Source organism: Podarcis raffonei, chromosome 5 (assembly GCF_027172205.1).
Source record: "Podarcis raffonei isolate rPodRaf1 chromosome 5, rPodRaf1.pri, whole genome shotgun sequence".
Taxonomy (NCBI): Eukaryota; Metazoa; Chordata; class Lepidosauria; order Squamata; family Lacertidae; genus Podarcis; species Podarcis raffonei.
In genome coordinates this window covers 77,102,372-77,128,854 of record NC_070606.1, presented here as the reverse complement: position 1 = coordinate 77,128,854, position 26,483 = coordinate 77,102,372, and the positions used below count along the sequence as shown (strand labels likewise).

The 26,483-nt window shown below is 43.4% G+C and overlaps 1 protein-coding gene and 1 pseudogene across 1 annotated transcript in view; one reads left to right on the top strand and one right to left on the bottom strand.

Annotated features, from left to right (window-relative positions):
* The window catches only part of AGTR1 (angiotensin II receptor type 1), a 52,553-nt gene extending 42,213 nt beyond the window's left edge, over nucleotides 1-10,340 (bottom strand). The window contains exon 1 of the mRNA XM_053390243.1: nucleotides 9,947-10,340. The gene's annotated coding sequence lies outside the window, so the exon portion shown is untranslated. The remainder of the gene's footprint in view (nucleotides 1-9,946) is intronic.
* Nucleotides 10,341-24,921: 14,581 nt separating this feature from the next.
* Nucleotides 24,922-24,982, top strand: LOC128414970 (uncharacterized; annotated as a pseudogene).
* Nucleotides 24,983-26,483: the final 1,501 nt, after the last annotated feature.

Below are 26,483 nucleotides of genomic sequence, written 5' to 3'. Positions count from 1 at the left end.
ACATTTTAACAGAAATATCTAAAAGTGGATATATCAACTAGCCAGTGTGTGGGCATCAGAAGCAAAACTAGCCCTGGGCACACATTGTTGGAGGCAGAGACAGAAGTATGACCCCACAAGGAACTGTCTTGTGCACAAGTAACACATGAAATGGGCTTTACAGTTCTATATATAAAAACAGTTCCTGTCCTATGTGCATGGGTCAGCAAACTTTTTCAGCAGGGGGCCAGTCCACTGTCCCTCAAACCTTGTGGGGGGCCAGACTATATTTTGGGAAAAAATATGAATGAATTCCTATGCCCCACAAATAACCCAGAGATGCATTTTAAATAAAAGCACACATTCTACTCATGTAAAAACACGCTGATTCCCGGACCGTCTGGATTTAGAAGGCGACTGGGCAGGATCCGGCCCCCGGGCCTTAGTTTGCCTACCCATGTATGTGAGCAACTGAGGATATACCTTAGAATCCTAGGAATTTTAGAAGCAGGTGAACAAGTGCTGAAGGACTTCCTGGAGAACTGGAAGTTTGAAAACCAAAGGAGTGTTAATGCTTTTCCCTTTTCCTGCTCCGTGGCTAAAAGCTCATTGTCATAATCTTTTATTCCACCTGACTGGACAATCAGTGAATCATTTGACCAATGATTCAGTCCAATTCCCTTTTCTCCTCTCAAGCAAATATGATGATTTATATATAACAGGAACCATAGATATGGACCTTTCCCTTCCTCACAACTCTATGCCTTCATGGCTAATTATGTTTCTTGCACTTAATGCATGGGGCATACACAAAATCTGGGGGTATATTTTCCTGACTTGTTTTCTTCAATACCTTCCAGAACCATTGGGAGGCATTCTCTCTACAATTGCAGGATGGCTCATTTAGCATTGTCTAACTGTGTCCTGCTCTCTCCTTTACCCAGCCAATCGAGGCTACAGGATGGAACCATGCTTTCCAAACAACATATATTGTGATCCCTTTGCTGACCCTATTTAGCACACAACATCCCTGGGCAGCTACTAGGAGCCTAGCAGGGGCCACTGATGCTTGCCTAGGCCCCCCTTTCAATGTGTTTTTCTCGTGCTTCAGCCAAGTGGCTGGGCTTGGGCTTTTAAACTAGCCTAGTTCTGCCTAGGCTCTTGCACCAGATAATCCTAGGCCTCATCTGCACCATACATTTAAAGCAATATCATACCATTTTGAACAGTCATGACAATTCTCAGAGCAGCTGAACAATCAATTCTGTTAAGTTGTGGGTGAACATATCAGACGACACAGCGATTCTTCAAACAGCTCTTCTTTATTCCAATGCCAGAACAGAACTGAACTGAAGGCCTCAGTCTGCCTGCTTATATAGAGCTCCAGTACCTTGTTACTGTAACAACTTTCTAAAACTATCCAATCACTGAACGTCACTTTCGATCCTTCATTTGCATAAGTATCTACAGTATCCCCCTGCTGGCCCAGGGTGAGAACTTAAGTACATAACAAATTCCTCTTCCCAGGGAACTCTGGGAATTGTAGCTCCTTGAAGGAAGTCTCCTAAGAACTTTCAGCACCTTTTACAAAGTACAGTCATACCTCATGATACGTCCGCTTCATGTTACGTTCTTTCAGGTTACGTCCCGCGGTGACCCGGAAGTACCAGAAAGGGTGACTTCTGGGTTTTGCTGCTCGTGCAGAAGCACAAAATGGTGTCATGCGCATGCGCAGAAACGGCGAATCACAACCCGCATGTGCGCAGACGCGCCGCTGCAGGTTGTGCTCTTTTCATGTTGCGAACGGGCCTCTAGAACAGATCCCATTCGCAACCAGAGGTACCACTGTACAGTCTCCAGAATTCTTTATGGGGAATCTATGACTGTTAAGGTAGCATAAGAAAGCTTTAAATCTAAAGCACAGGTAAGGCCCATCCCAGCTTTTTCCAAGTTTCTCTCTAAGCTTTATATTTCACATGTAAAGTGACTAAATTGTGAAAGACCAGGATTGGTCTAACCACACTCCCATGATTTCACTAGACCAACATTAGCTAATCCCAACACTCATGGCAAACTCATGGCCAGCAACAGTTGGGCAACCCCAAACCACATGCAGCTTCAGAAAGGTCAGCAGCCTCTTCTTGTTTCCTTTGACAGGATGTGGAGGTTGTCTACCTGCAACATCTGTGGTCCAGGCAGGCAATTAATTACTGCCTCTGCCTTTGCACCTGCACTAGAGTAACCCAGACTAGTATCTGTCCTCCCTTGAGATGTTGTTGCTGCCCATATATTAACAAGGGGTAGGATCAGTGTGGTAGAGGACCTCACCTCTACAGCATGGGCATAGGTGGTGGATGCATCTAACATAGTGTCTTCAATTTTCAAAACATAGCTATCTCTCCCCCCCCCCCAGCACTCTCATATGTCCACAGTTTGGGAATCACTGCTGCTGTGTACACTTCTGCAATTTAGTCCCTGTCCACAGGCTCACAATCTAATATATATGATACAAATGGATAAGAGGGTGAAGAAAACAACATGTCCCTCTTCAACACTAATCTAAGCAAATTATGGCAATGCTACTCTTCCTGAAAGGCAAGTGTTAAGTGTTATGCGAAGGAAAAATAACAAATTACCGGTATCTCTGCTGCAGAAAATGGCAACAGCTAACTCCTAAATTCATCCCTTCAGTAGCATGACTATCTGCATGGACAAAGTGTTATGCTTGCCAGTGTTCTTGCTGTTCGTGTGATGATTTAGACAGGCACGCTGGCCTCATGGATGCATTTATATGGCTCTTTCTGTTCTGAGGGCATGTAGAATTTAAAACAGAAAACTCTGAAAAGTTTTGCCAGTATGTTATAGTACACTGATGATTGGATGAACATACATCCCAGCTCACCAATGAAAGCATAAATTGGCCCAGAAAATATGTCTTCATTTTACAGCTTTCTTTCCCATTTTTTGACCACAGAAATACTCCCATTACTTGGTTTTAATTGCCCATTGGAAAAAATAAAATGTAGAGATTTGCCACACACTGTAGTTGTAATGATGAACTGAAGTGAGGGTGGGGCTGTAAAGTGAATGGAATAAAAAGTAATTAATATAATGTATTGCAGAACTTGGGTGTGCTATCCAATTTTCATGAAAAATATGGGGAAATACAACTTTCCCTAAGATTTTCTTCATGGAAATCAGACCTTTACCCAAAAAGTTAATCCAGACTTCTTTGGACTATTTACCTGTGCTGAATTCAATTAATGAGTGAGGTGAAAATATAGCAAAATACCTAAATAAATCTGTACTGTGAATAAGTCACCAATGAAATTAACATTTGCCTACCCTTTTTACATCAGAATGATCTTCACAACCAAGCTAATGCAACCCGTGAATGGTGATTGATTTTCTCCTGCTTTGTGTTTCCATAGAATTAAGTGGAAAGGTAATCCTGCTTGCCCTTTTAATTTGTGAACCTGGGAGGTGTAAAGGGTGATCAGATGCAGAGAATAGGCTCCTGTGCGGTAAAGAGCAAGGAGTCATTGCAGCTGACAGACTCTGGCATGATTCGCTTCTGTACACATCACACTGGAACTGTTAAATCACAATCTGAATCTTGACTGAGTAAACAATCCCTTAACATGCTTTCGAAATAATTGCTCACTGAAAATCTACGTTCTCGTGACACTTCCCAGTGCTATAAATTCAGTAACTCCAAAGCCACAGAGACAATTGCTTGATATTTTTACACAATGATTGCCCTAGCTGTATCTCCAAGAGCTGCTCTAAGAGCCACCGGAGACCAAAGAATAAGATTTGCTGTGTTTAAGAGTTGCCCTGAAGAAAATGCTAATTGGAGATGCCTTGAATCTAATATAGCACACTTCTGCCTACCCAGAGATTTTCTCTCTGTTTCCTATACTGGCACTTTCTGACTTTTTCTTTCCTCTTCCTCCTCCATTTAAAGCCCTATAAGGATTGGGACCTGGATATCCAAAAGTCCTTCAACTCACACAAAAAACCATCTGCATCAGTGTTAGAAACTCAGACGTATAAGCTAGGTGCCAAATGCTAGGTAAACCAAGGTTACAGTCACCAAAATGGAATGTCTAGCTGCCATTTTGGGGCAAGACGGCTCTAATGTATTATTTTTCAAACAACGGACTGACTGCGATTGATTCTCAGTTAAACATCCGGCTAGTTCAGATGAAAGCCTTGAGCTGGGTTAAGAGCTTTGAGAACTTAAAGAAGAAAAGCCACTTGATTAAGTGAAGACAAGCTGCACCAATTAACTGTAACGTTGTTCACTGCTCCTGCTCAGGTGGCCCAGAAAAAGCATTTTGATTCCTAAAATTCATCCCAATTGTGCAGATAAAATATAACTGATAGAATTCTACAGGATGGGGTATTAGTATGTGAAACTAATGATCCCCAGGCACGCACCTCCAGACGATGGAGATGTCAGGTAACATCCTTGCACCCAGGCATCTTCACTTGGCCTCAAGTAGTCAATAAAAGGTAAAGGTACCCCTGCCCGTACGGGCCAGTCGTGTCCGACTCTAGGGTTGTGCGCCCATCTCACTTAAGAGGCCGGGGGCCAGCGCTGTCCGAAGACACTTCCGGGTCACGTGGCTAGCGTGACGAAGCTGCTCTGGCAAGCCGGCACCAGCGCAGCACATGGAAACGCCGTTTATCTTCCTGCTATAAAGCGGTACCTATTTATCTACTTGCACTTAGGGGTGCTTTCGAACTGCTAGGTGGGCAGGAGCTGGGACTGAAAGATGGGAGCTCACCCCGCCGCGGGGATTCGAACCGCCGACCATACGATCGGCAAGTCCTAGGCACTGAAATATGAAATGCGCCTGGCAACTGGCTAATTTCGAACACTGGTTCCTGGTTATTCCAGCTGTGGATGGAAGTTACAATCACCAGATGTGATAGGATGGCCCTATTCACCTGTCAAAGTGGTTTGCAGAGGTTTGGCCACTTCTGGATCTGGCTTGGGGGCCAGATCCACTTCTCCACCCTGCAATACAGCAAATGCACTTGCCACATGCCCCCAATGTCTGTTTTTTGGGGGGGGCGTAATCTGGCCCAGTGGTCGGTTTAATCTGGCCCCTGTGGCAGTTCATTTCCTGGGGTAAAATCCTAAAAAAACCTCAACAACTCCAACCCTAAAATCAGCTCAACAACTTCAATCCTAAAAAAAAGGTCAACAACTTTGGTCAGCCCTTTGGTCAGCCCACACAGCTCTTCACTTCATCAAATCTGGCCCTCTTTGGAAAAAGTTTGGACACCACTGGATCCATTAGGCTGTCATAAATTCCATCAATGCCAACAGGATTTTTGGCAAGATCAAACACAGAATGTGGGACACTCTTCCAAGACAAGCCACACTGATTATTGCTTGACTTTTATACACCAGCGTGTGTTATCAGGGATCACCTTCATTTCAGCCAGTTGGATTTCTTAAAGTGGAAAGAAAAATGGGTCAGCCGCTTATTCAAATCCCCAACCTTCTGAAAAGACTCTCTCCCTTTCAGTAAAGGAGCTCAGGAGGTACGTAATGGTCTTAGTGCTATGGGTGGTAATAGGACATCATTCAAACTTTGTGAAGATGTGCTATTAGATGCTAATTCCTGTCTCCTGTTAGAAACCACCCCAGAACAATTCATTAAATGATTTTAGTTTTCTGCTTAGGAACAATAATCCTGCAGAAATTCTGGTTATTAAAATATGCAGGAAGGACAGGATATAAGATGGATAAAAGAAAATATGAAATATGTGTGCAATCAAATGTATCTTGGGAATGTTCCCCCTCCACACAATTTGTGGATTTCAGGATCCAAAGAGTAAGGCTGTAATCCTGCACATGTTAATTAGGGAGCAGGTCCAAAAAACTGCATGGGCTTTACTTTTCAGGAAACCTGCTGAAGGATTAGGCTGAGCACCAGGACACTAGCAAGCTTCCAAGTTGCACAGAACCCTTTTTCTTCCAGAAAGAATTCCTGCCTGAAGACCTTATGTCAGCTAAACAGCTGGTTTCATACAAAATGAAATACTATACAAATAAAATACAAACGATAAAGGAACATACTAGGTCAGACTATTTGTCCTTCTCATGCCACATTCACAAGGTACATTTAGAGCACTCTGACAGCACTTTAAACAGTCATGGCTTCCCTCTAAGAATTCTGGGAGCTGTGGTTTGTTAAGGGTGCTGCAAGTTGTTGGGAGAGCCCTAGAGCTACAAATTCTAGAGTGGTTCAACAATCAATCCCTACTCACAGGGTGAATGTGGTCTGAGTCCAGTATTATCTGTGGAAGTAACAGAATAGCAGCAACTCTCCAAGGGGTCAGGCAGAGGCCTTTCCCCATCTCTTGCTACCTGGTCCTTCTAAGTGGAGATGCCAGAGATTAACTTGGAACCTTCTGTGTGCTCCGATACTGAATTACAGTCTTTCCCCCAAAACATGGCTGTCCTAATATTAGCAAGTTGGAATTTGACTTTACAGAACATCCTAAGCAACAGATACAATGCCAACTGGTGAGTTTGGGCTCGTGTGGGGATATTTAGTGTCCTTGTCAAAGATTCACTAAATGTGAAGATTAAAAATATGGGGGGATGCAGTGGGGTGTGTGTGTGTGTGTGTGTGCACAATCATTCCCCTTGTTCACCATTTGTTGGAGGGCAAACTTCTGAAGCAAGAAGTCTCCCCATGAGTTTTGGAATCGTGGTTTTCCAGGGTTCTAAAATATGCAGGGAGCCAACAGCAGCACAGGAACTGTCAGTCACTCTCCAACTGTCAGTCACTCTCCAACAATAGTGACACGGGGGGAGGAGGGAAGCTGGCACATTTGTCCCCCCCTGCCCCCCCATTGTACATTGATATAATAATAATAATAATAATAATAATAATAATAATAATAATAATAATAATAATTTATTTATACCCCGCCCATCTGGCTGAGTTTCCCCAGCCACTCTGGGCGGCTCCCAATCAAATGTTAAAAACAGTACAGATGTTAAAATGTAATGTTAAAAACTCTACAGATTTAGCGATTGCCTGAAGAGGGATTAAGACACAGTCCTGCCTCTTTAAGTAATGACAGAGCTGGATGGTATAGTTACTTCCATTTAACCTAGAATTGTCTACTAGGACTGGCAGCAGCATGTAGACAGATATCATTCCCACCACCTGCCAGGGAATGAATCTGGGACCTTTGGCACACAAAGTAGCTTCTCTACCACTAAGTTATGGTCCTTCCACATAAAGCAGGGGGGTGGGGAGGGAATGTGGCCATCCAGCCCTCTCTCTCTCTGACCCCCCAGGCCACACCCTTCCTCACCAGTCCTGCTCTGTGCCCTCTCCCAAATAAGTTTATCTGGCTGGAATGTGTCCACGAAGGAGCCGTGCCTGTATGTCCTCCTACTGGTAACATATGGGTCCCAGGAGGTTTTCCGCAAGGGATCGCAACCCTCGGGCTGAAAAGGGACCCCCCACCCCTGCCCTAAAGAGATAGTGTCCCTTAGAACAGCTGCATTGGTGGAGAAAGGGCATCTGGGCACACAGATAACTTGTCAAAAGGCATCATCCACTAAGCAACTGCAGGTGAGATGGAGGGAACGGGGCTCAGAGTCACTGGACTAATGCTAAAGGGCCTTTTGTCCCCAAGCCCAACCTTCCTCCTGTTCCTACCTCATGGTAGCTTGGGAGGTGAAGAAAGGACTCAGCCTTCCTTTGCTTCTATGCCAACTGTGGTGGGATAAGGGAATGAGTTGCTTCTGGTGTAGGCTGTGCTCACGTCCCACTCAAGCACGACTCTTCTCCCATCCCCTCTGGGCCAAGCCTGAGAATTGCATGTGACCTGCTTTGGTATTCTCTCTCCTGGGACCAGATTTGAAGTTTTGGTGGGTCTGCAAGTATATGAAGTCTCCTCCATTGCCCCCACTTGATACATCACCCCTTCCCCATTTCAGCCCTTTTGATGTCCACACACATTCCACTTTACACACTTAAAGAGGGATCGACATCTTGCCTGTGACATTTTCAGAATTCTAAAATGATCTCTGTGTGATTATTGTTATTTGCAGGCATTCCCCTTAACCTTGCCTTAAAAATAAAATGTCAGCTTCTTGTTGGAGTGTCACAGCTCCATCCGAAAGGTCACGGGACATATTCTGCTGCCAACTGTAGTGGTGGTGCAACACTATTAATTTCGGATTAAGGGCAGAGGTATAAATGAATGCCATTTGATCTTTGGTGCATATTTATTTGCACGTATCACACAGCACACAGTGTTTATATTGAAGTTACTTGACACAAACCAGAGACCATCCTGTTGTATTACTCAGGCTTCACAGCAACTGCACAATGACTGACAGCTGGTCCTTGCTTTGCAGTTCACTGTTTGCCCGGTCAGGTCCCACACTGCACTGGGTAATGTCTGAAATGTGGAGTTGTCATGAAACTGTCTCTGGTCCCAGATGTTCCCTGTGCAACATAGTAGAAACCTGACCTGCTGCAACAGTAACCATTGCTACCAGATTAACATAAGAACCAACTTTGACTTAATGTGCTCTGAGGTTTTGTATGCTTGTTTACTGAGGATACAGACTTTGTACCAAGTTGCTGATGCACAGGGTTATGTCTACGATCCTATGCACATGCACCAGGGATTAAAGCCCTAGTGAATACAAGGGGGCATTCAACTTCCAAGCCAACATGCCTAGGATTGCACCGTAAGTATGATTAAATCCTGATCCTTGCACGGATGCCAACAAAATTCATTCTGTAAGGAAGCAGGAATCTAACAGAAACAGAGGGGCAATTTAGAGTAAGTATAAACCTAGTAGGAAATTTATTTTGAAAGTTGTGGAAAATAGGACAGGTCTTGCCAGTTTGTTCCCCTTAACTGATTTGTCAAGTCAAAGTTATGGCTTGACTTGGCCTCTACTAGTTGCTAGCAATAAATTGGAAAGTTGCTAGAAATAAGCTGGAAAGTTGTCGGCTTGCGGTAGGTCTGTCGCTGATTCTGTTAAATGGTGCCTTAGACCTGTTGACAAGAAATATGAGAGGATTCACATGACAGGACTTGTGAGTGCACAAGCCCTCTATCTTCTGCGAGCAGATAAATCTGTGGCATCGTTTCAAAGAGGTGTCCTTGGAACAAGCAATCGGTCTTCCTTGTGGACTCTGGTTGTTAAAACTATTGCTTTTAGCAGTAATTAAGGGAGTTGCACTTTCAGCACAGTGTAAACAAGGCATTCCTTCCACATGCACACTCTGTTATAAGAGTTTGGAAAACCAAAGATACACTTTCACCACTCTTTTGGTGAAGCATGGAACTAACTGAGTATCTGAGGCAAAGCATAATAAAATGTCATGTGATAGCAATAAACTTTCCAAAGGATAATGCGTGATCCTAGCAATGGTTAAGTATCTTTAAATGCCATTGACTTCGATGACTGAGTGGAAGAGAGTAGGGTTAAGTATGTGCTTAACTATATATAAAAGAGGGCTTAGTTTTGTGCCTATACTCAAATATACTTTTGCATGCATACAAAAATCACAGGATTGCCAGTTATCCTCCAAAAAGCATTAAAGAAAAGAAAAGGTCCTGTTCTATAGCTCTGTGCGCGCGCACACACACCCATCATTGAGTCCCACGTATTTCCTTAGGGCTTGTGAGATTTAGAAATCACGTCGTTGGAGTCTATGCCAGAAAACTTTCAGCTCTCTCATGTAAAATGCGAAGCAAGAGGGAAAAGTCTTTCTCAGAAGGAAAGGGGTGGTGGTGGAAACTTTCCCTCCAGGGAGGGTGATAACAAATAATGATAATAAATACAACCAAGGCAGCAGTTTGCATGTGGGCAAGGAGGAAGAAAAACCAAATTTCAGGAGTTGGTTGGGCAGGAGGGGAAAGGGAACAGCACAGAGACGCGTGGAAGGAGGAGGAAACTTACAAGGCGAGAGGAGAAACTTGCAAGGCTTGGCAGGATGCGCTGGAAGCGGCTGTGCAACTGCGGATTTCTCCCTCTCTTCTCTCCCGGTGTCTCCTCTTTCTCTCGGCCGGGCTGGACAGGTCGGCATCCACGAACCTCCACCCTGGGGAAGCCACGCGCGTCTCACCTTCCTGGGTGTGTTGCAGCTACTACTGCTGCTGCGAGAAGGCGGCGGCGGCAGCCTCAGTCCCTTGGGTGGCTGCGCGCAGGACTGTCCTAAGGCTTGGATCCGTTTGGCTTCGCCCCCCTGGATTTATAGCCAGGGCGGCTGCTCGTTGCGCGGCTGCGTTCCCCTCCAGCTCACACTCCACCCGCCCCGCTCCCTCCTGGGAGAGCCCCTAGTTCTGGGCCTCGCTTCTCCCCCCGCCCCACTTCCCCTCCCAACACGTGAATGAATCAGCCTCGGCTCAGACCCGCTTCCTCGCCGCCCCCTCCCCGTCCAGCGCAGCCCAGCAGCGCCGCTAATGAAATCGCTGTCGATGGACACGCCTCCGCCCGTTCCGCTTGTTAACGCCGCCCGAGGCTCCCGCTTCCTGTCCCTACCGCTGCGAGGAAGGGGGTCGATTTGTTTCAGGTGCGCTTTGGATCCCCCACCGCGTTTAGGTCAGGGAACATCTTGTTCTCCATAACTTATTAGAGGGGAGGGGGAGAGCGACCAGTGAAGAAAGACAGACCCGGAAAGTGCCGTTTGCAAAGTTGGAAAATCCTGCGTATTTGTTTCCCACTCGTGTTTGTGTTTCTACCACCCCAGTTGCAAGGAAGGCAGGATGCTGGCGTCGGGGCGCTCGGATCCCTACACGAGTGAAACGCACAGATTTGTAGAAACTGCAGGGAAAGAGCGCAGAAAGAGAAAGTTGCTCACACCTTAAGCTGAGTCCAACACACGCTATGCTGAGCATCCCACGAGAGTCCCGTGGTTTTTGAGGCTCAGGCAGACCTCCCTGACGTAGTAGGCTCTGGGCACTGCATGTGGGTTGTGATCTGCCCTAGTATTTCGCGAACACCGCCCCCCCCCCGCCCCGGCAGCCTCTGAAGCCCTCCCAACAATGGGTTTGGGCGGGGGAATCACGCGTCGACGTAGCCTTCATCTGTAGAGGACGCCGCGTGGGCGGACAGGCGGGAATCTACGCGGTGCTGAATGTCTGCATCAGGTTAGAGGAGTGCATAGCACCCAACCCTATCACAGGCCTGCTTGCAAGTATATAAGCCGTGGCTGTGCACAGTAACCCATCATACGTAATGATGGGTGTATGGTTAGCATTAAAACAAAATACAGTGGTACCTCTGGTTGCGAACGGGATCCATTCTGGAGCCCCGTTCGCAACATGAGCAGAACGCAACCCATGTCTGCGCGTGTGTGGGTTGTGATTCGCTGCTTCCGCGCATACATGTGACGTCATTTTGAGTGCCTGTGCATGCGCAAGCGGCGAAACCCGGAAGTAACCCTTTCCAGTACTTCCGGGTCGCCGCGGGACGCAACCTGAAAAGACGTAACCTGAACTGAACGTAACAAGAGGTATGACTGTACAGATAAGGGATCTTTAATTGACACCTACATTATTTATAAAATTATGCTGGCGGTGATAGTGATGGATATATCCTATCAAGCCAATACAAGTTTGCTGTTGATGCTGAAACTAGGGTGACATATGTTTTTCAGCAGCTGTTCATGTATATTCAATGGGGAGCAGTCTGGCAGCATGTGTTTGCACATCTGTTTGCTAAGTCAGAAATTGAAATGCACTTTAGAACTTCTTCCAAGGAGACTCATAGGTCTCCCTCCCCAGCAGTAAAAAAAGCCAACTTGGAGACACAAATATAGGTACTATATAGGTCTTTGAATGTTCTTAAGCTACAGATCCTGAGCTTCTGTGTCTAGCAGTGAAGCCTTGGACACCTTGGTGTTCTGGAAAGCTGGAATACATCTTTGCCCAAGATGAATCTTCTCCAAGCAGCGATGCAGAGTCAACAGCGACTGATGTGCACACACCCAACACTTCTGTGTAACACGATGCTGATGTAATATTGTTCATTTAACATGAAGGAGGTGGGAATCCTAATTCCACCAGAGTTATATTGTGAGCTCTGCAAAGAAAATACCCTTCTGTTTAAATGTGTCAATGCTGTAAGCTCTGTTCTTCCATGATTAATGAGCTGGGCATAGAACAAATTTGTATTTATTAACGCAGAACTGTTTATCCAGAGCTGCAGTCAGATTTGGTTGAACTTCTTATTAGAGATATCACTGGAATGAGAAATGAATGCCAAGATTCTTTTTCTTTACAGCCTCTTTGCGTGCTCAGCACTTTCTTATGAAAGGCATGCTTGCTGCATGTAGGAGGGGAAGGGAAGGGAAAGGCAGAGTCACAAATCTCACGTCTGCTGCAAAGTCTCTCTGTCATCAACCTGAGTGGGAGCAGTACCTAGGCATTGCTATACAAGTTTGCAGACAGATGCAGAGCTTGGACCAGCCTTCACTGTGCCCCATCAGTCAGAATTCTTGGCCCCTCTGGTGCCTTTAGTGCCATATCACATTGATGCCCTGTTTATGGTGACTTCTCCCTCACTTCTGATAGAGTCACACTTCTCTGAATTTTTCCATGCAGTTCTCCAGCCAATAAGATGAGACTGAAGAGACCAATACAGTGGTACCTTGCTTCTCAATTGCCTCGGTACTCAAACAACTTGGAACCCAAACACTGCAAACCTGGAAGTAAGTGTTCCGGTTTGCGAACGTTTTTTTCAGAAGCCTAACGTGCTCCGTTTTGAGTGTTACGCTTCTGATTTGAGTGTTATGCTTCCAATTTGAGTGCCACACTTCCATTTTGAGTATTACGCTTAGGTCTGTCTGTTTTTGCTATTTATTTTGCATTTTTGTTTTTGAGGCTCTTTTTGTTTTGTTTTTTGTGACTGTGTGGAACCCAGTTCAGCTACTAATTGATTGATTGTGTGACTGCAGCACATTGTTTATTGCTTTCATTTTATGGATCAATGGTTTCGTTAGATAATAAAATCCATGTTAAATTGCTGTTTTAGGGGTTGTTTTTAAAAGTCTGGAATGGATTAATCCATTTTGCATTACTTTCTATGGGAAAGTGTGCCTTGGTTTTGGAATGCTTTGGTTTTGGAATGGACTTCCAGAACGGATTAAGTTTGAGAACCAAGGTACCACTGTAGTGGGGCCAGTGGTCAAGAAGACGGTTTCTGCATGTGCTGTAGAGGGAAGTGAGGGGCAGATGCAGTTCATCCATCTTGGAAGGAAGCCCGTCAAAGAGAAGGAAAACTCTGATCCTAAACTTCTGAAATATACTTGGTGTCCTGTAGTGATTTCATGCTCTTTATTGCAGCTTGTAAAACAGTGATTGGCTTGCCCCCCAAACCTCAGGCTTTTATATACATTATTTACACAATGAGTCCCGTCTGATTGGCTGATTCTGCTTCCTTCCTGGAGCCTGATTGGTCTTTTCCTGCAGGCCAATCAGTTGTTGCATTCTAGGATCCTACTTGCCTATTGTTCTAGGATCCAAGCTTAGTACATAACAACTTCTGTTGCCTTGTGGTTTATCTTCAGGAGAAGAAAAGGCTAAGGAGTAAACCCTACAGAAATCTGGAGTGGGGTCCCTAAGACATTTGGCTAGTGCTGTGTACGCCTCCTTATGGCAACTCCTGAAGCCAAACTGGTGCCAAACATATTGCTCTGTTTTCATTTGGACTACATTGGCAATGCCAAGAAGGAGAATCTTGACATCTGGGTAGCGTAGCCCAGGACCTCCACACACACAGCCCAGGCTTGTGCCTCAGGGAGGTCACTTCAGTACTGCTAATGCAACAATTTGACTTCACCCCTGGAAACACACTCCATTGTCTTTCGAGACAGATAGATATCAACAATCTCCAGCCAAGTAATGTGTCCAAAATGCTTATATGTGGGTAAAGCATACATAAAAATGTGTACAGTGAAAATGACATACAAAAGTATTTAGGAACACTGATTCCCAAAAATGACTATATTGGGCAAAATCGCATACATCAATGTGTATATTAAGAGAATTGCACCCTAAAATGCTGGGAACTTAACAAAATGCAAACTGATGTGGAAATATGGAAAACTGGATTTAAAATGAAATTTTACCCTTCAATAGGCTTGGGGAGATGGGTGGTAGCCCTCTACCCTTTGGAAGCAAGAGGATGGTTTTTCAGTTCTGGCTTTGGATTACACGACCTAACTTGAATTTGGCATATTTTAATATTTTGCGTGCTAAGCACTTGTAAGTCCTACTGATGTGAATAGGAGAAAACTACACATATACTAAGGGACATGGGTGGCGCTATGGGTTAAACTACAGAGCCTAGGACTTGCCAATCAGAAGGTTGGCGGTTCGAATCCCCGCGTCGGAGTGAGCTCCCATTGCTCGGTCCCTGCTCCTGCCAACCTAGCAGTTCGAAAGCACGTCAAAGTGCAAGTCGATAAATAGGTACCACTCTGGCGGGAAGGTAAACAGCATTTCCGTGCACTGCTCTGGTTCACCAGAAGCGGCTTAGTCATGCTGGCCACATGACTTGGAAGCTGTACACCGGCTCCCTCGGCCAGTAAAGCGAGATGAGCGCCGCAACCCCAGAGTCGGCCATGACTGGACCTAATGGTCAGGGGTCCCTTTACCTTTACACATGTACTTACTTCTCCCACTGAAATCAATTAGACTTTTTTTTAAGTGATTGGTTTTGGGGGACTAGATGCAAAATGGAATAGAACTACTGCACCTTGAATAGTTGTATAGAAGAGGGTATTTCAGCAAACATGTTACTCCTGTTCAAATTCTCTCTTCTAGCTGATTGACTGTATGGGATTGGCAGAAATGACTGGCAGAATCCGCGACCAGGGAGAAGAGTCGGCAGAAGAAGATTGGAAGAAATTTAAGGACTATTTAAAGAAATACTGTAACATTATTGAATCTTGAAGGGAGTTGGATTGAAACTAATGGTTTTTAGCTGCTATGGTAAAAGAATATGGAAGAAATGTTTTTCTTTTTTCTCTTGTTTCAATAAGGTTTAAGTTATAATAATTTAAGAAGCTGAATAGAAAATAAGGTGTTAATTAATTGTGAAGTTAGGAGATTAGGATTTGCTGGATAAATAATTTGAACTAGAAAACAAGAAGGGGAGGTATGAGGAAGTCAAGGGACGATGGTTTGGAAGTTAGGTTTTGAAAATTATGTGTTTTTAATATTGTCTTTTTTCTTTGTGCTTTCCCCCCCTTCTTTTTCTTCTTGTTTGTATAAAACGGAAAATTGTAATAAATATTTATAAAAACAAACAAACAAACAAAAATTCTCTCTTCTATAAAACTATTCAAGATGAAGGAGTCACCCTAGAGAGCAGCTGGGCAACGTCACTGGAACATGTTCTATATTTATATTACCTGGTCTTGTTCAAGTACACTTTTGTTGTTTTCAATTAATTAATATGTTCTCTTGCATCTTCTTCCACACCAATTTTCTACTTATTGCTTGGAGTATTTTTCCCAGTATTGCTATTAACCCAACTTGCCGATAATTTCTCCAACCTTTATTTTAGCACATCTTGAGGATGGGGATGATTGCCGTAATTGTTTCCTTGTACCTCACTGTGGTTGGTCTGGTTCACTCTGTTGTTTTTCTATTGAGTCTGAATTAAATAGGACATCCATCATTTGCAAACAATAGTGGGCTAAATTAATCCCGGATGAAACTCTACTGGAGCAAATGAAGTTGCTGCCATTCTACCTTTGCTCTGCTCTGCTTTCCCAATCAAACAGCTTGTTGGAATAGTGCCAGTGCTTCCCCCCCTTAAAAATAATGTTTAGGGGTACTCTCATTTTGACTCAAGAAAATCACCATTTTATAGTTAATATCAGGAAAAATAAATACAGTAAATGGACAAAAGTATTCACAAAATGTTTAGAGGTATGCGTCCCCCCAGAAAAAAAGCACTGAATAGTGCTAATCATAAACACAGATTTCCAGCAATTAATTTCCAATTTCCTTTTAGCCTCTAATATAAACAATAACCAGCAATGTATAGTAAAGTTCTTCTTCCAAACATGTCAGTATGGGAGAATGTTGTTTGGTGGGCAACTGTTTTTTGCGAGTCTTACATTTTCCCCATTTTCTCTCATCATAAACCATTGCTTGACAAGTTGACAAACTGCTGTCTTAATGGAAATTTTTCGTGAGACAATGTGATATAGTGTGGCACTGTGTGTGTGTGTGTGTGTGTGTGTGTATATATATACACATACAAGTACATATACATATACCTATACATGGATGCAGGTGGTGCTGTGATCTAAACCACTGAGTCTCTTGGACGTGCTAATCAGAAGGTCGGCGGTTCGAATCCCCGTGACGGGGTGAGCCCCCGTTGCTCGGTCCCTGCTCCTGCCAACCTAGCAGTTCAAAAGCACACCAGTGCAAGTAGATAAATAGGTACTGCTCCGGCGGGAAGGTGAACGGCATTTCCGTGCGCTGTAGTTTCCGTCACGGTGTTTCCGTTGTGCCATGCAGTTTAGTCCTGCTGGCCGCAAGACACGGAAAGCTGTCTGTGGACAAATGCCGGCTCCCTCAGCCTGAAAGCGAGAAGAGCACCGCAACCCTATAGTTGCCTTTGACTGGACTTAACCATCCAGGGGTTCTTTACCACTTTGTATTTTCCTAGAAAATCTAGCATTCTAAAAACCGGAGGTCAGACCCAAAGTTTATTTAGATCGCAGTGGGTCTACTCTGCTCTTCCCTCAAGAAGGAATGAAGGGGGGGGAGGGGTTTAATATAAAATAAATAAATAAATAAATAAATAAATAAATAAATGTAACATCTTGCTGCTGGTAAATAAAAATGGTATCACAAGCTGTTAATAGCAGGAATACAAGGAGGGATTTAACCAATAACTCACCCTAATATTGTGGCCGCATTACCCAACAGCCATCTTAAGTGAGGGTGTCTGTCACTGTATGTTGAAATGTTGCGTAATGTCCAGTAGTACAATTGGTTGTAGAAAGGATATGAAGATACGGCTTGTATTCCCCAAGAGATGCATAGGCATTGATGATCATGATGTTGTTGTTTATTGAATTTATACCTTGTCCTTCCTCCCCAAGGAGCCCAGGGCAACAAACAGACACACAACTTAAAAAACCAAAAACAAAGCAAAAGTATTATGTTGGCATAACGAAAGTTAATGTCTAGACTGTTAGGAATGAATTCTCCAAATCTCATCCATCTATTGCTGTGCAAATAAAGCAGTTTGTTTTAAAAAGAGAATTTAGAGCAGACTTGTTAAATCTTTATAACTGATGTGTGCAACACATCCTTGCAAATTTCAGAGATCGTAAAATGAGAAGAAGATCTGGAATATTCAACAGCAGTTATTATTTATCAGTAACTCACAATGATGTTTGACTTCTTAATAATTGACTTCTTCTGCAATTGATGTCGGGCTAATGTGTTGTTAATATTCTAAATATCATTTTATAAAAGAGAAACACTCAACAGAACAATAATAATAATAAAAAATGCTAGCCTGAGTGGAATTAACTTTTATGGTCTGTATATTGTCTGTCTCTTCCAGTAGAAGATTAGTATTGCATAGGGAAAGCATGAAAACATCCATAAAGCATAATTTATTTTATGCCATCCTTTCACCTCTCAGCAACATGATACATAATTAGATTTTACTGATGCTAAAATATGGTTTCAGGGTATGGGCTGAAGGCGCATGAGGCCACTATCTTGCTGCTGCTTAGCAGGTCTGGTGCTGGTCATTGATGGGAGAAATTACCTCCTCAAAACCACATGCCCAGAGTTCCTTGACCATGACAGAACAAAGTTTCAATTTTTCCCCATGGTGGAGAATGGTTTAAACATTCCATTTCTTGCACTTCTTTGTTCTGGTCACTGCAATATACAGTGGTATCTTGGGTTAAGTACTTAATTCATTCCGGATGTCCATTCTTAACCTGAAACTGTTCTTAACCCGGAGCACCACTTTAGCTAATGGGGCCTCCCGCTGCCGCTGCACTGCGGGAGCACGATTTCTGTTCTCATCCTGAAGCAAAGTTCTTAACCTGAGGTAATATTTCTGGGTTAGCGGAGTCTGTAACCTGAAGCGTATGTAACCTGAGGTACCACTGTATCTTGAAGTGACTTTTCCCTAACAAGTGGCTGTCAGAGTTTAGTTAGCTCTTAACTACCATTCTATCCTTTATCTCTTACTCTCTTTGGGGACACTATCTGCATTGTGTCAAATGTTGCCGTTCTGCTTGTGCAACAGATTTCCACTTGCACAATGTCGCTGTACCTCAAAATCTGCTCCAGAGGGTTGGAAGACCCCTTAAAAGAAGATTTCTTTGAGGGAGGGGACATGAGGAGAGAAGAGGAAGGTGAAGTCCCATTGCATGTGTCAAACACTGTTTGTGTGAGATCAATCAATTTGTAATTTAAGGATTAATTCCGTTAGTGTTAAAGTCAACTAGCCAAGATGGGTGGAGGTGTTGCTTAGCAGCCAGGAAGAGTAGCATGATCTTCACTGAGGTGGCGCATGCCCTGTTTGGCTGCATAGTTCTGAGTGGGTTTTTTCTCTGTATGTTGAGTTGAATGTATTCCTGCTGTGTGCAAGGCCTTAGAATAACAAAAATCTGTTGGTTTATTTCTCCTCAGATTATACACTGTTTTGTTCAGTTTCCTTAGTAAAGTAAATACTTTTCTCGTTGGACTCTCTCTGCGTTATTTAAGAGACTCTATTAATAGTCTCTGCAGTGCTGGATACAACCCGCTTTGTAATCCACTTTGAATTATGTATCCACTTGTGTGTTCAGACCTTTAAACCTCCCCCTTAAATAAATTCAGACAATACTCAAATTTTGGTCTGGTTTTGGCAGAATTTAGGCCACAACTTTATTGATTACAGCAAGTGAGTGGTTGCATAGGCTCTGGTTCGACTAGCTCCCTGCACCATTGCAGATAGCGCTGACCCAGGGCACCAGCATAGGTCAGCCTAGGGTGAACATCTGGATAAGCGGAAAGCTGGGAACAAGCTATCTCCGCCACCCAAATGCCCCCCTGGACTCAGGCTCGGGCACAACCCCCTCACAGGGGTTGACCAAACCATCGAGCCCCTGGATTCCTTTAATGGAATACCCTTCACATAGGGATGGCGAGAGCGTTCTCCCATCCCTATCACCTGAACCAGAGCCTATCCGCAACCTTACAAGTTGTGATGATTTGCTATGCGGCAGGTGAAACCCAAATGGCAACAGCCAATCAGCCAAGTGGGGGAAATTCCTGCCATGCCCCTGTCCCAACGACAGACGACACACGACGGCATAGCAATGTCAAGCGCAAAGCCCTAAAAGTAGGGAGAGGTGGGCGAGTGTTCCAATGGACGCATCAAAAGAGGAAGCTCTGGGTCACATGCAGAGGTATATATAGGTCCCTTGATCCGTTTAGCATGCGTCCCATTGGCCTGATTAAACCCAGCATCAAGGGACCTACCAACTGGGTGTTGTGGCTATTCAATCGAACCCACCCACAACACAGGGTTTGGTTGCCAGGTCTCATCGCAACATGTGCCCTCTTTAAGGGAGGACCCGATTTCTAATAACTATTGCCAGTGTAAGAGTTGAGACACTGCTTGCTACCCATAACCAAGTCACATGAAGCAGAGCTTTATTTATTATTTATCTGATAAACAATAATAAAACAGAATGGCTTAGAAAGGACACCATGCATTATCTATTTCACCCTTCAACCTGAGACCGCATGTTACGTTTTGGAACAAAGTAAGAGAAAAATGTTGAACAATTTGGGCTCACATTTCATAGTTCAGAGAGTCACATAAAATTCCTGGAAAGTCACATTAGAATGAAATATGGGAAAGAAGCGCTAGAACATCTTTAAAAGCAAATGTAAAAAAGGGAACTGCATTAGATTTATTAATATTATGTTGTGCAACTTCTCATTCCAATGGGGGAGGGAGGGTGAATTTAGGATTTCTCTCTCTCTCTTTCTCTCTCTGTGCTTTTTTGAGTGCAGCAAAACAAAAGTGCAGCAAAACACCAGTTCCTCTTGCACGTCAATATATTGACGGATTGCTGTTAAACAGCTGCTGTTTTGAGTTGCCAGATCTCCAAGAGGGGCCTTGTGATGCCAGAAGATTGGCTCTGGTGATAGGAAAAGTGGAGACTGTGGATGATGGAAAAATAAATGCAGGGTCTGCGGATGTTCAGTCCAGATAAAATGATGCTTGCTTCCATCTGGCTGAAAGTTCTATTGATCCCAAGTGCTGGGTCATAGAGTTGGTAGCATTTGTCCTTCGTGGGTTATTGGCCCATGCACCCTGGCCTTGGGACTCTTGCCTGTCTGCGATTACCATGTTTCTTGGCTCCACATGCATTTGCTGCATGTGCACCCCTTATCATTCCCCTTTGCTACCCTTTCTTCTCCCTTGCCACCTCCTAGAGCCGTGACCACCAACCTGGTCAATGGTCAGGTCTGCAATGATGGGAGTTGGAGTTTAACAACTACTGGTGGGTGCCATATTGGCTATCCCTGTTCTAGAGTAACCAGCCTATTTTTCTACGTTCAGCCTCATTTTAGAGATCTGCTTATGTGCATTTATTTATCTATTTAGAAGGTTGAGCAACTGCTTGATCTCCAAGAGGTGTGCAATATAGATAATGTGGTCTAGTGGCAGGCAAGAACCACAGTCCATTCTGTTTACAGGCAGGCAAGAGCATGGATGCAGTAGTTATGCTCTTTTTACAAAAGTTTTGAAGTTCTTGCAAGCTTCAAGGCCTTGGCCATTGTGGCAGAGCCAGAGTTTAAATTTGTGCCTTTCTCTCTTCAGAATTACGCTTCATTGCAGAGGAGCAGAGGAGTACGGCGTGACATGACCTGTGACTTTGCAAAACAAATTGCCGGAGACTGGGCAATCATCAGAAATAGCGAGTGGCTCAATTGAAATGCTTTTAGTCCATCTCCGAACGCATTTGTTTCATTACACACAGCCAGCTGTGTCATTAACATCTTGTTCCATGCTGAAATTTGCTCTAATATACAGGCCAGACTAACAAGAAAAAGTATGCGAGGCTAGTTAGGCTTTTGCTTTTATGAAATGTTTCTATGGTGTCTGCTGCATTTGAAATGCCACGAAGAGATTGGGGCTTAGGACTTTTTGTCCTCAGATAAATCCATTCCAGGAAAGTGATAAGCTTCTCATTAAAGCAGCTACAGAGCACATCTCAAAAATAATTCCTTATGTGTTGGTGTGTGTGGAAGTCTTGCTATCAAACATACTAAACAAGGAGAGAAAAAGTCTTCATTTTTAATCCTCTTCCACTAACTTGCTTACCAGTTTAAAGGACAGAGAAGGCAGGCACTATTTGCAATCTGTTGATGCAGTAATATTTACTCTTTTACTGTTGATGCAGTAATTTTACCAGTACAGTGGTACCTCAGGTTAAGTACTTAATTTGTTCCGGAGGTCCGTACTTAACCTGAAACTGTTCTTAACTTGAAGCACCACTTTAGCTAATAGGGCCTCCCGCTGCCGCTGCGCCGCTGGAGCACAATTTCTGTTCTCATCCTGAAGCAAAGTTCTTAACCCGAGGTACTATTTCTGGGTTAGCGGAGTCTGTAACCTGAAGCGTATGTAGCCTGAAGCGTATGTAACCCGAGGTACCATTGTAAGAGTAAAATTAATGTACCCTGTATTGTTACTGAAGTGTAGGTGGGTTCCCACGAGGCAAGACACAGTGATAACAACAAGAACCTTTACTGAACTAACAGAACTGGACAACAAGGGCAAAGCATCTGCTTATATACATTTCTGAAGGCCTAGGCCACTCCCACTCCCACCATGATTGGCTGTCTAAGATTCCAAGCTGTGAATCATGACTCAGAGTGTAAGGGCCAATGGCAGAGGCCCAAATCATGAGATGTTCTGTGATTGGATATCAGGTATTGAATCAGAACACAGGGGCTCAGAATCCTTAGTCCAGACTGAAGGTCAGGCAAACACAGACCACTGAATACATAACAGTTATGCTACGCTTTAAGAGGAGTACAGTGATATAATCTGTTTGAGGACACTGGTGGGCATGCTTTAAACAAATCCAATAATCAAATTTCATATGGAGTGGGGGAAGTAAACAGTGCTTCAAATGTGAGATGTAGGCACCTAGAAATTGCTGGATATTCATGAAGATGGCATGAAATCACTTAGTCCTAATCCCTAATCTGCATCACTCAAAGGGGTTAGGATAAACCAAGGTCCTATCTGCCAAGTTCTAGTAGTGGCCGGAGGCTCTGTCACTGTTGAGGCTAATGTTGTGTTCATTGGGGTGGCTCCGTAGGAATGGGGGATGAATTCAATTCAGTTTCTAGTTAAAGGCAAACCTACACAACTCACGCTTTCTGAAACCAAAAGAGCACCCTTCTTCAAAATTTGCATTTCTTTGAACTTTGCAGCTCAGTTTTCCAGCCAAGTAATGTGTACCACAATTGATATATTGGGGTAAAGTGTGCCTAGAATTGCATGTATTAGTGAATATGACATTTTAAAAAATGTGTTATATTAGAGGAAATGCTTTTCAAAAAAAAGTTTGCATTAGTCAAAGCTGCATACAAAAATGTGCATATTAGAAAAAATGTGCATTAAAAATGCTGATAAATTTTCATGAGGAATTTCTTTGTAAAATAAATAAATAAATAAATAAATAAATAAATACCCAACCTGATGTGGAAATGCGGAGAACTGAATTTAAGAATGTGAACCTGTGAGAAAATGACCATGGCACAACTGCTAGTGGCGGCAGTTCCCCCAATGGCAATAGCCTATGACAAAGACCCAAAGTGGGGTACTTTGGGGTGCAGCTGGAGTGGGCTGCTCTTGTCTTTGGATCTGCTAGAAGGGTCCAGTCCTTGGGATGGTCAGCTACAGCTGCACTTATTTGCCATAAACTGAAACAACAGCAGCAAAACAGAAGTGGGGAGCCTGAAACAAACTAGAGTTTGGTTTGGTTGGCACATCTCAGTTTGCTCTTCAAACTCACTTGGATGCCATGGCAATTCCTTGCCCAGTCAATGTGGACAGAGGCACAGCTATCTTATTATTGCACAGCAGTTATCCTTCATATGGGGGCATGGTGCCAAATGTTCCTGTCGCCTGCTTCTATTCTGGGCACATTAAGTGGAATGCCAGAAGGAAGGCAGCACAAAGCAAACAAACGGTGCTGGTTGTCAGTAGGTCACTCTGGCCAGAGTGCTTCTCTGTTCTCTTTATGATAATTCAGTAAGTTTCTGTCGCCTGCTCCTATAATGTTAGTATCACAATCATTCCCAGAGAAATCACTGCTTAAAAACACAGCAATGAGCATGTGCTTGGCTTGACACTGTAGCTATAGCATGTGCTATTTGCTTGCTTGTTTTTTGAAAAAAAAAGAGAGAAAATATTTGTATTACGATATGATCATACACCTTTCCACTTGTAATAGGTTACACAGCACCAAAATGTCAAAATATCTTCTTCCCACCCATTACAGCTAAAGTATAGGCCCCTACAGGTAAGCATACAAAATATATAAGCAAAAGAACAGCAAATCAGGATCTGAGGAATCAGAAGAAATGACAGACAGTCCAGCAATATGCTTGCCATAGTGCTCCACAATAAAACAAATGCTCTGTTTAAAAAAGATAAATAATTTTTAATCAATTCATTTTTATTCTACTATTACTCCAAGGAGCTCAGGGTTGTATACATGCTTCACCACAAATTTTGTTCGCACAATAACCCTGTGAGGTAGGCCCTGCTGAGAGGTAGCAATTAGCTCAAGGTGATGTCATTAACTTCACAGCCACATGGGGATTTGAACCTGTGACTCCCTGAGCCTAGTCTGTCTATGAACCTGCTTCTATATACAGTGGTACCTCAGGTTAAGTACTTAATTTGTTCTGGAGGTCTGTTCTTAACCTGAAACTCTTCTTAACCTGAAGCACCACTTTAGCTAATGGGGCCTCCCGCTGCCACTGCATGATTTCTGTTCTCATCCTGAAGCAAAGTTCTTAACTCGAGGTACTATTTCTGGGTTAGTGGAGTCTGTAACCTGAAGTGTATGTAACCTGAAGCATATGTAACCCAAGGTACCACTGTACAGCGGGAGCTGCGGGAGGCCCATTAGCTAAAGTGGTGCTTCAGGTTAAGAACAGTTTCAGGTTAAGAACGGACCTCCAGAACGAATTAAGTACTTAACCCGAGGTACCACTGTACACACACCCCTAGCTGGAGAAAGAATGTTCACCCTTTTAAAGAAGTAGGAAACAGAAGAGTTAAGTGCTTTTAGTTTCTGGATGTTAACAAATAGCTGCACTAATTGATCCTGAGGTGTAATTATAACTGCAGCTTTCAAATGCCAGATTACCTAGTGGCAACAAACATAGCCACTGGATCATGAAGGCTGTAACGAGATTAAAGTGCCCTGTCATAAAATTAACTGATTATAAAAACCATACTGTCTGCTTAAGGCAAAACAAGTAAAGGGGAAAAAAATTGCTTAGCAAACACTGTGTTATGTCATTGTTGAAGGTGAAGCAGAGCTGAGGCTGTTAATGTCAATGCTATGGCGATTTTGTCTGGTCAGAGGTGGGAATATATTCTGCCTCCCTCCTTAGATTTTATCCAGCTTTCCACTAGCCAGATATCAAGGTTTTCAAAGTTCAGAGGCAACCTACACCAACCAGCCCCAGTGCTTTGGAAGTGTTGAAGGGTAATAACTACCAGGATACTTTGCTTGAAGCAGGTCACGTACAGTTAACTCCCCTTGCTAGTTGCCCTTTGAACTTCTCTGTCTCTGCAGCCCTCCACGTCTGTATTATTACACTTGATCTTAGCCAAAAGGCTAAGACGTGGTGCTCGCTTTGGCAGCACATATACTAAAATTGGAATGATACAGAGAAGATTAGCATGGCCACCACATCTATATTATTGACTGGTGGTAGGAGAACTAACAGATAGCATGAGGAAGCTATACAATTATATTACGATACACTCATGTGACTGCTGGGCATTCAACTTGTGGGTTCAGGCTAGGGATGTTGCTTGCCCCAAGACAAATTGGGATCTTTGAGTGTTCATATTTATAAACTGCAAAGCCTTGGGCTTCCAAGAGCTCAGTATAAACACTCAAAAACCCCAGTTTAGCTACTAGGCTGGTCCATCTAGCGCAGTATTAACTATGCTGACTGACCCCAGCAGGCATACTTGGAGATGCTGGGACCTTCTGCATGCAAAGCAGATGTTCTTCCAATCAGTGGCTCCTGTGTAGTGATGCAGGCCTAAGTATATTTCTGTAACAGCTACAGGTGGGGAAATCTGTTAGTTTCACTGTATTTCCATTTCTCATTTCTCGGTCTTAAATTCAGTTCTCCAAATACAGTGGTACCTCAGGTTACATACGCTTCAGGTTACAGACTCCACTAACCCAGAAATAGTGCTTCAGGTTAAGAACTTTGCCTCAGGATGAGAACAGAAATCGTGCGGCGGCAGCAGGAGGCCCCATTAGCTAAAGTGGTGCTTCAGGTTAAGAACAGTTTCAGGTTAAGAACGGACCTCCGGAACGAATTAAGTACTTAATCCGAGGTACCACTGTATGTATAATAGTTAGTGATTTTTAAAAAAGAAATCCTCAGCATTTTCATGCCCATTTCTCCTACCATACACGTTTTTTTTGTTTTGCAATTTTGCCTACTAGACACGTTTTTGCAAAACCATTTTCTCCAACATAATGCATTTTTGTATGTTGTTTTTCACCAGTAGGTGCATTTTTGGACCCATCACTTGGTGGAAAACTGCATTGCAAACTTCAGAAAGGCAGGAAATTTGATGGATGGCTGTGTTTAGGTTTGAGTGCAGATTAGCTAGATAGGCATTTAAATTTGAACTGCACTGATTCCTCCCCCCCTTCTCTTAGCAAAAACCTTATGATGTTGCTTTGGCTTTAACCCGCTGTTCACCCAGCAGTCTCTGTATGCCTCTCGTCCCATCACATAGTTTCCTTATTTGCACTTCATGTACGTATATGGCTCTTTGTTAAAACTATTATATATATTCATTTGCCAATTAACTTCAGATTTGAGCAGCCCCTAATTCATGTTGCAAGCTCTGTGGAATAGCTCAGAAATGGTTGTGAATGAATATGTATGGCCAGAGTGGTGAGCACAATTAATGTACTTAAAGATGTTAAGCAGATGTTCGTCATTAAGTTTGACATTGTGGGAGTATTATACACGCTGTAATCAGTGCTGAATACTGTACATTTTAATCAGTCTGATACCGAAAAACACAAACTGGAGAGAGAAACAATAAGAACACAAAATAAGCATAATATCCAAAAGGGATTTATAAAGTGAAAAAGTTCAAATGAAATACAATCTGCAATCTCTACTAATGCTGGTACCCTAATTAAAACGAT